Source organism: Mustela nigripes, chromosome 12 (assembly GCF_022355385.1).
Source record: "Mustela nigripes isolate SB6536 chromosome 12, MUSNIG.SB6536, whole genome shotgun sequence".
NCBI lineage: Eukaryota > Metazoa > Chordata > Mammalia > Carnivora > Mustelidae > Mustela > Mustela nigripes.
Window position 1 is genome coordinate 51,877,701 of NC_081568.1, and position 9,281 is coordinate 51,886,981.

The window sequence follows — 9,281 nt, forward strand, 5'->3', positions numbered from 1 at the left end:
TGCCATTATGTCACAAATGCATACACTTGTGTAATGCAAACCAATTTCAAGAGATACAACATTATCACCCCTAGAGAGTTCCCTCGTGTCCCTGCCCAGGGAATTCTATCGATCATCTCCCCAGAGATAATCACTTTGGTGACTTTTGTCACCATAGTTGAGTTCCACCACTACTAGAATGTTATATAAAAGGAAATATACAATGTATATTATTTTGTGTAAGGCTTCTGTCACTTGGATAATGTTTCTAAGATTCATCCATGTTATTGTGTATATTAGTTATTCCTTTATATTTCTGAATAGTACCTTCTTATAAAAATATACCTAAGTTTGTTAATCTACTTTTTGATGAAAAGTTAACTTTTTTTCTAGTTTAAGTCTTCTACAAATAAAGTATATGTGAACACTGTCTTTCAAATCACTTGTGGGCATATGCTTTCATGCATCTTGGGTATATTTCTAGTAGTGGAATTGCTAGGTTGTAGGGTAGATATATGTTTAATTTTATTTAAAAAATCAGAAATTTTCCTAGTATGTTATAAGACTAAACAGTCCCATAAAAAAATGTATGAGGATTCCAGTTGTTCTGTATCCATAAAACATTTGTTGTTATTTAATATTAGCCATTCTAGTGAATGCATCTCCTTGTGGTTCTTTTGTTTATTTTTCCAAAACTGAATGGAATTGGAACTTCCAGGAATATATGGCAAGATTACTTTGGGATTTTTGCATACAACCTGCAAGAAACCACCTACTTCAAAAGACTACACCAGTTTAGAAGTAGAGCACTGAGAGTTAACTTCCTTGAAGAAAACGGTTTTCATTTCAGTCCAAGTAATGTGACACCAGATGGCTTAATCAAATTGATGGATTAGATGTAATTTCATTGAGAAAAGCAATTTCAAAGATGAAGAGTTCAAGAAAGCAAGGCATATTTTCATTTGCCAGATTGCAATGTTCTTGGTTTTTAATTTAACCATATATCCAATAATTTTGTATATCTATGTTACAATTAAAACAAAGTATATTAACTAAATTGGATAAATAAATATAAAAAGACTGCTACTTTTATAATATTTTTCCTGCTTATCTGATTGTTTTCCTGGCCTTTTAAAACTATAAAGCATGAAATAAACAGTTGACCCTTAAATAAGGGTTTGAACTGTGTATGTCCACTGTATGTGGATTTATTTTTATAAATAGAGTACAGTAAATGTAATTTTCTTAACAATATTTTCTTTCTCTAGCTTACTTTACTGTAAGAATATAATATATAATTATATAATATATAAAATATGTGTTAACTCTTTATGTTATTGGTAAGATTTTTGAGCAATAGCAGGCTATTAGTAGTTAGGTTTTGGGTTATTAAAAAGTTATATATGGATTTTTTTTCTTTTTTGAGAGAGAAAGCACAACTGGAGTTGTGGGGGTAGAGGCAGAGGAAGAGAGAAAATCCCAAACATGTTCCACGCTCAGTGTGGAGCCCGACATGTGACTTGATCCCACAAATCTGAGATCAAGACCCGAGGTGAAATCCAGAGTCAGAAAGTCAACAGACTGAGCCACCCAGGATCCCTCATACATGGATTTTTCATTGCATGGTATGTTGAGGGGGGCAGTTGAGTCCGTGTCCCTAAACTCTGTGTTGTTCAAGGGTGAACTATATTGCCTGGCATTATGAACTTATAGTAACAGGTGAGCCACTGGGTAAAATTTGTAAGGATTACCAAATAGCTTCTTGTAAAATCACAAGCCCACTTTTTAAAATTGTTAAGTTACTTCACTTACTTCAACTATGTTGTCTCACTAGTACATGTCTTACACTATTAGTACATAAATTCTATAGAGATAACTGTTAAAAGAGATTGTATAATTTAGCAGTTTATGATACTTTTCCCAAGGGTGTTAGGAAGGTGGTATGCATTACCCTGATAACAAAACCAGATAAAGACACCACAAAAAAGAAAAAAAGAAAAAAAAGAGGGAGAGAACTACAGGTCATTATCTTTGATGAACACAGATGTGGGAATACTCAGCAAAATTCTAGCAAACATAATCCAGCAATACATTAAAAAAACATCATTTACCACAATCAAGTGGGATTTATTCCTGGGATGTAAACACTGTTCAATATTTACCAATCAATGTGGTACATCATATCAATACAAGAAAAGATAAAAACCATATGATCATTTCAGTAGATAAGAAAAGCACTTGACAAAGTTCAAAATCCATTTATGAAAAAACCCTCAACAAAGTAGGTTTAGAGGGAACATACCTCAACAATAATGGCTGTCTGTGAAAAACTCAGTGAACATCATTCTCAATGGTGAAGAACTGGTGAAGAATAGCTTTCCCCTAAGGTCTGGAATAAGACAAAGATGTCCACTCTCACCACTTTTGTTCAACATAGGACCAGAAATCCTAGCCAAAACAATTAGACAACAAAAATAAATAAAAGTTAACCAAATTGATAGTGAAGAAGTAAAACTTTCAGCAGTTGCAGATGACATGACACTCTATACAGAAAACCCTAAATACTCCATCAAAGAACCACGAGAACTGATAAATGAATTCAGTAAAATCACAATACAAAATCAATGTGTAGAAATCTGTCGCATTTCCTTACACTACTAATAAAGCATCAGAAAGAGTAATGAAGACAATAATCCCATTTATAAGTGTACCAAAACTAATAAACTTAGGAATAAACTTAACCAAAGTGGAAAACTAGGAATAAACTTAACCAAAGTGGAAAATACCTGTACCCTGAAAACTATACAACACTGGTGAAAGAAATTGAAAATGGTGTGAAGAAATGGAAAGACATTCCATGCTCATGGATTGTAGAACAAATATTGTTAAAATGCCTATACTACCCAAAGCCTCTATACATTTAATGAAATCCCTATTGAAACACTAGCAGTATTTTTCACAGAATTAGAACAAAAAATCCTAAAATTAATACAGAACCACTAAAGATCCCGAATTGCCAAAGCAGTTTTGAAAGAGAAAACAAAGCTGGAGGTATCACAATTCTAGACTTCAAGTTCTATTACAAAGTTGTAGTAATTAGAACAGTGTGGTAGTGACATAAAAATAGACACACAGATCAATGGAATAGAATAGAAAACCCAGAAAGAGCCCACAAATATATGGATCAATTAATTTCCAAAGCAGGAAAAAATGTCCAATAGGAAAAAAACAGTCTCTTCAACAAATGGTATTGGGAAAACTAGTCATCTAATGCAAAAGAATGAAACTTGGCACTTTGTTACACCATACATAAAAATAAATTCAAAATGGATCAAAGGCCTAAATGTGAGACAGAACACCATCAAAATCCTGGAAGAGAACACAGGCAATCATCTCTGTCATCAGCCATAGCAACATTTTTCTACATATGTCTCCTGGGGCAAGGGAAATAAAAGAAAAATAAACTACCAAGATTACAACAAACTAAAATCTATACAAGCAAAGGAAACAATCAACAAAACTAAAAGACAACCTCTTGAATGGAAGAAGATATTTGTAATCCAGTAAAGGACTATCATCCAAAGTATATAAAGAACTTATATAAATCAACACCCCAAACCCAAATAATCCAGTTAAAAAATGGACAGAAGACATGAACAGCATTTCTCCAAAGAAGACATTTAGATGGCCAACAAACACATGAAAAGATGTTCAACATCACTCATCATCAGGAAAATGCAAATCAAAACTGCAATGAGATATCACTTCACATCTGTCAAAATGGCTAAAATCAAAAACATAGGAAACAAGTGAGTTTTGTTTTTTGTTTTTTTAGTATTTTATTTATTTGACAGAGCGAGAGACAGAAAGAGAAGGAACACAAGCAGAGGGTGTGGGAGAAGGAGAAACAGGCTTCTCACCAATCAGTAAACCAGATGTAAAGCTCGATCCTAGGACCCTGGCATCCACAACTTGAGCCAAAGGCAGATGCTTAATGACTGAGCCACCAAGGCAGCCCCCGGAAACAAGTGTTGATGAGGATGTGGAGAAAAAGCAATCCTCTTACACTGTTCGTGGGAGTACAAACTGATGCAACCACTGTGAAAACAATATGGAGGTTCCTCAAAAAGTTAAAAGTAGAACTACTGTAGGATCCAGTATTTGCACTACTATGTATTTACCAAAAAAATACAAAAACACTAATTTGAAGGGATACACACACTCCTATGCTTACAACAATATTCTTTATAATATTTAAGGGATGGAAGCAGCCCCAAGGGTCCCTCAATTGATGAATAGATAAAGAAGATGTGGTATATTTATATATGCAATGGAATATTATTCAGCCATAAAAAAGAATGGTATCTTGCCATTTGCAACAACATGGATGGAGCTAGAGAGTATTGTGCTAAGAGAAATAAGTCAGTCAGAAAAAGGCAGATACGATATGATTTCATTCATATGTGGAATTTAAGAAATAAAACAATCGTGCAAAGGAAAAAAAGAGGAAGAGAGAGAGAAAGGCCAAGAAACAAACTCTTCAGTGAGAACAAACTGATGGTACCAGAAGGGAGGCAGATGGGAGGGTGGGTGAAACAGTGATAGGGATAAAGGGAAAGCACTTGTGATGAGCACCAATTCTTGTATGGCAGTGCTGAATGACTGTATCATACACCTGCAAGTAATATAACACTGTAGGTTAACTATACTGAAAACAAAAATAAAATATAAAATAAAATAAGCAAAACAATGCAATAAAAAGGAGGTATGAGGATTTAATTTTTTAACTATGTAAAATCTGGTTGTTATGTTTCCTTCATACCATTCTAGTGCTTTTCTTAACAAGAGAGTTTTTCGTGAAGACTCTTAATTAAATCAGTGGAAAATACACACATAATTTCTATTTAATGAAAGGCCAAAATCAACCACTAGAGTTTCAGGCTTCACAAATGATGGATATGGAGACATAATTTGGAAATTTGTTCATTATTTTTACTTTGCTTCTATTCTGTGGCATTAAAGTAGAACTAGCAATAGTCAACGACTGTTCTACTGTTAATCTTTTCAGTTAATGTTTTTATAAATTTTTGATTTCCTTTATTATTTCTTTGTAATTTACTTTTAGGAGACTATTATCTGAAAGCCCAAAGATCTTGCATGTGTCCATGCCACTTTGCAGTAAGAAATGGGACTTTTTATACAATGTGTTAATCTCTTCTGAATTTCTATTCCCCTTCTTAATAACTATAAAAAATATTATTGTCCCATTTTAGAAATAAAACCTACAAGATGTCCTGATTATCTCACAGAGATAGGATGGACTCCCCACCTCCACCCCAGACTTTGTTTTGGATCTTGAGACTGATAGTGTTACACATGCGGCGTGAAAAGCTTTACTACACATAATGGGTCTTTCTTAGGAGAACAAGAGTAGATTTCCAACTGGTCCAAAAATGAGAGTAAGGAGAGACTGGCTTAATGCTGGCTAGTGAGTGAGGCTGGGGGATGTGGGTTAAGAGGCAGAGGCCAAGTATTGTATGATTCTAACTCTCTGGCCCCAAAGGAGGGAGTACCCAAGCTTTATCCCCACATTTCCCAGATGTGGTGCAGAAAGAGAACTGGCTTAAAAGCCCTCAGCAGGGGCGCCTGAGTGGCTCAGTGGATTAAAGCCTCTGCCTTTGGCTCAGGTCATGATGCCACCAGGGACTTGGAATGGAGCCCCCACATCAGGCTCTCTGCTCAGCGGGGAGCCTGCTTCCTCCTCTCTCTTTGCCTGCCTCTCTGACTACTTGTGATCTCTGTCAAATAAATAAAATCTTTAAAAAAAAAAAAAAGCCCTCAGCAGTCATGCATCAAAAATGGAGTTAGACTCTTTCTTAAACAAAATATTCCCTGTGTTTGGCAGAACACAATGTACATAAGGAGTGCCGTGATATTACACTGAATGGACGAGTGGGCACTAATTCTCAGGTTGAAAAGTCTAAAAGTAATAATTTAAAATGCCAGAGAAAAATAGAATTTGAACATATGCTATCGCAGGCTATGGATATTGGATATTCCCGATCCCCTTCCCATCTCTTCCTGAGACCTTATTTCCAGAACACCCAGATTCCAAATGAATGTGAATCCTATGTAGTAGGACATAATTCTAAGTCAAGAAGCTAATTTTTTAATAGCTTTTTGTTTTCACTTTGCCATGATGCAGACAACTGGCAAGGTCTTAATGGAACTTCAGCTTCTATGGGCACATTTTTATATGGCAGAATATGTGTTATGTTATTATCATTATTGTTCCCAGCCCTCATATAGAACCCTGACTACTGTCCATGTCTTCATTTACAGTCACACTTTTCTTACACAGAAGGGATTGTGGCCATCAGCTCAACTCTCAAACACACTCAGGCACACAAAGAGGAAAAAAATATCATTTATGGATCATTTTAACAATAATCTTAGAGAACTCAGTTGTGAAGAGAAATTCACATATTTATCTCGTCTAACTCCCTCATTTGAAAAAATGGAAAAATGGGATAGAATCTCATTCTAGCCAGCAAATTACAGAAAGCAGAAAAGCAGGAGAAATATTGCAAGTCCACTGTTTATATAAACTTGGAGAATGTCAGTATTAGCCAAATATAATGATTTTTTTTTTCCTAGAAGGAAAGGTTAAATCCACTGAGAGTATTTCAGTAACCTGAAGAGTTAATTATTAATTTCTCATATATTAAAAGTTCTCTTACCTCATAGGGTTGATGTACGTTAGAATTTAAAAATATAATTTCCATGTTGTACTTTGCAGTGTCTGGAACTTAGGAGTTACTCTTTTGCTGCTGCCAATACTCCCAATACTAATAACTACCATTACTAACTCTAACATTATTAGGCATACCTTGCTTTAAACTTAAAATAAAAATTACTTTGGTACAATATTACTAACTAAACTACAGGTCTTACCAGAATCCCATCAATGTGTTCCATAATGTCCTTTTCGGAAACTGCTTTGGTCTGGAACTGACACAGGTCACTTCTCAGACCCAGAACTCATTATACAATTCTAACCAAATGCAAGGAGGACTAGGTCATGAGGAGAGGACATGAATATTTTGTGAGAACAAATAACTTCTGCTTATCATTTTCTTTAGACAATGATGTGCCCAAATAAAATTCACCTCTCCAAAGATTCCAGGCATGCCTTTAGCCAGAGGACTCTGATCCTAACAACCTGTGCAAACTGGGTGTTGCCACACCTGCGAAACCACTTATTTTCACTCTCCTTATCTACTGAGAGTCTCAACAGATGTGACTTTTTGAAAAGGCTTATAGTCAAAGTCCATTTGTATCATTTCCCCCCTCATCAGTTCTCTAGCTCACTCTGGGGCACAAGTTTGTGCTCTCACATATCCTAAAAATAATATGGAGTTACCTAATTGTCTTACCAAAAATTCATAGATGGCCTTTTCCCTGAACTGATCTCTTTACGATGACTTTGAATGAGATGCTTGCCTGCCACGAGACTCCTCTTCTCTTCTGCAAAAAGATATAATGCCTTAGAGGGCTGATATAGGGTTGTATGAAATAGTGTATACACAGCAAAAAGAATGCTTGGGCATAACTTCATACACATTCAAGAAATGAGAAATTCTAATAGTATTACTGTGACAGTTTTTCATGCAGTACCAATTAAGCAGATTATTCAGTAATGTCCTTCTCTGACCTTTAATCTTTTTTTTTGACCTTTAATCTTTTTAAGGTTAGCATGTTAGATGTGGTTAGAAGGTTCAGTTTTCATGTCATTATTAATATTAATAATTAAAATTAAAAATTCATTTTAAGGTGTTTTGCAATCCAATAAAACTAACTGCATGATGGTCTTTTCCTTTGAGAGAAGGAAAAAAATTAAAAAAGGGAAACATAAAAAGTTCAGGATTCAATTCCCTGTGAATATGCGATTTTAATACTACTTTCCTTTGGCTTTGTGTTGTTCTCCTAACAAATAAATTGTGTTTGTTTCTATAATATGACTTCTCACACTGTCTATAGAGAACTGGAAAACTGTTATGTTTTTAATATAGGCTTTTTTGCTCCCCAGAAATTGGGCTAAAAGAAGGTGAGAATCTATCAGAGTTGCCAAAAGAGAAATGTTTGGTGATAAATCATCTATCTGAGCATGTACAATGGATACACAAGATATCTGAAACTGTCAAATTGAATGTAAGTATGATTAGAATAAAGTTGCTCTATGTCAGGGCCTTGCTTAAATAAATGTGACAAGTTCTGACAGAATTTCTGCCTAGTGTGGATGAGTGACTGAGCAAGTAGCGTTGAGTTGGTTTCTGAAATAGTCTTTTCATCAGGAAAATATTAAAAAGTCAAAGTTTCTCTATACTGTCTGAAGACAACAATTTGGAAATGAAAAGCATACTTTTCCAGAAAGCCACACTTTTTTGCAAACTCCAATGGTGTGGTCCACTTGTCATTTTCTTTCATTTCCAGCGGACCTGGTTCTTCATCAGCTCTAGATAAAATGAAACTGTGGTTTTCACAACTACAAGGGAAGGCCAGGCTTGAAGGAAAACTGTACTCTGGTCTTCAGTATCTGGTCATTCTCTCCACCCATCCATTTCCCAAGAGGGCAGCTTTGCCTTCCCAAGATGGCCATGTATCTTCTTACAGAAGAGAAAGTTGCGCTGCCATTATAGTGGCTCTTTATCCCAAATCTATTGAGAACCAACCATGTAACTTGAGTAAGCCTTTTGCTGTCTCTTTGAGGCATTTTACACCATACAAAATAGAATAATGTCAATAATTATTAGATCCATGCTCCATTTTAGGCACCATGATAGACATGGAAAATATTCAAGATACCCTCTCTGTCCCTAACAACATCACAGTCCATTATTTACTGAGCAACTGGAGCCTATTTAAGCAAAAATTTTAAATGTCAAGGATTATGTCAATATAAGGATTCACTGGAATATTTTACCTGCATATATACATACATATATGTAACACAGACACACACATTAAGAATGAGAAGACACAGAGATACTGGTTATAAATCACCTTATAATTATTCTCATTTTTGGTATGATTATATATGAAAATTGATTTTGTACTTATCATGTTTTTCAGGAGCAACATACATTGCTTTTGTAATAAAATAAGCATGTAATCATTATTTCATTTGCATTCAGAAAAAAGTCATTCTTTTACAATTTCTCTTATTATCTGATGCTCATATTCCCTAGTTAATAGAAATATTACCCCTTTCCTCTCTTAAGACTATTTTCCTACAAAGCAAG

General features: G+C 34.9%; 1 long non-coding RNA gene across 2 annotated transcripts in view; it reads right to left on the reverse strand.

Annotated features, from left to right (window-relative positions):
* Positions 1 to 7,020, reverse strand: part of LOC132028389 (uncharacterized) — a 26,962-nt gene extending 19,942 nt beyond the window's left edge. Inside the window, exons 1-2 of one of the 2 annotated variants that reach the window (XR_009407418.1) lie at positions 6,934 to 7,020; positions 2,282 to 2,427 (exon numbers count right to left, since the gene is read on the reverse strand). This is a non-coding gene — a long non-coding RNA (uncharacterized LOC132028389). The other variant, XR_009407419.1, reaches the window with a different exon arrangement.
* Between the last annotated feature and the right edge of the window lie 2,261 nt (positions 7,021 to 9,281).